The following is a 1,139-nucleotide window of genomic DNA, read 5'->3' as shown; positions in this document are numbered from 1 at the left end:
GTATTAGTACACAGTGAAAAGCGTTTCTTGCATGCTATACTACAACGCATACCTTACAGAATCACAGAATTTACAGTGCAGAAGGAGGCCATTCAGCCCATCGAGTCTGCACCAGCTCTTGGAAAGAGCACCCTACCCAAGGTTAACACCTCCACCCTATCCCCATAACCCAGTAACCCCACCCAACACTAAGGGCAATTTTGGACACTCAGGGCAATTTATCATGGCCAATCCACCTAACCTGCACATCTTTGGACTGTGGGAGGAAACCGGAGCACCCGGAGGAAACCCACGCACACACGTGAAGGATGTGCAGACTCCGCACAGACAGTGACCCAAGCCGGAATCGAACCTGGGACCCTGGAGCTGTGAAGCAATTGTGCTATCCACAATGCTACCGTGCTGCCCGAAACCTTAGTTAGGCCACACTTGGAGTATAGTGTTCAATTCTGGTCGCCACACTACCAGAAGGATGTGGAGGCTTTGGAGAGGGTGCAGAAGAGATTTCCCAGGATGTTGCCTGGTATGGAGGGCATTAGCTGTGAGGAGAGGTTGAATAAACTCGGTTTGTTCTCACTGGAACAACGGAGATTGACGGGCGACCTGATAGAGGTCTACTAAATAATTAGGCGCATAGACAGAGTGGATAGTCAGAGGCTTTTCCCCAGGGTAGAGGGGTCAATTACTAGGGGGCATAGGTTTAAGGTGCGAGGGGCAAGGTTTAGAGGAGATGTACGAGGGAATTTTTTTTACACAGAAGGTAGTGGGTGCCTGGAACTCGCTACCGGAGGAGGTGGTGGAAGCAGGGACGATAGTGATGTTTAAGGGGCATCTTGACAAATACATGAATAGGATGGGAATAGAGGGATACGGACCAGGAAGTGTAGAAGATTTTAGTTTAGATGAGCAGCATGGTCGGCGCAGGCTTGGAGGGCCGAAGGGCCTGTTCCTGTGCTGTACTTTCATTTGTTCTTTGTTCTATCTTTGGACTGTGGGAGGAAACCGGAGAAATCTACACCATCCTAACAGGACTAGACAGGGTAGATGAATGTAGGAATTTAAGATATATAATGTGTGATATGTACCTGGTGCAGTAAGGGTTAAAAGCCTGTATTAGTGCATGTATATATCTGCTGTAG

The sequence above is a fragment of the Scyliorhinus torazame genome, unplaced genomic scaffold (assembly GCF_047496885.1).
Source record: "Scyliorhinus torazame isolate Kashiwa2021f unplaced genomic scaffold, sScyTor2.1 scaffold_669, whole genome shotgun sequence".
Lineage (NCBI taxonomy): Eukaryota > Metazoa > Chordata > Chondrichthyes > Carcharhiniformes > Scyliorhinidae > Scyliorhinus > Scyliorhinus torazame.
The sequence above is the reverse complement of the archived record's forward strand: the minus strand, read 5'-3'. Positions refer to the sequence as shown.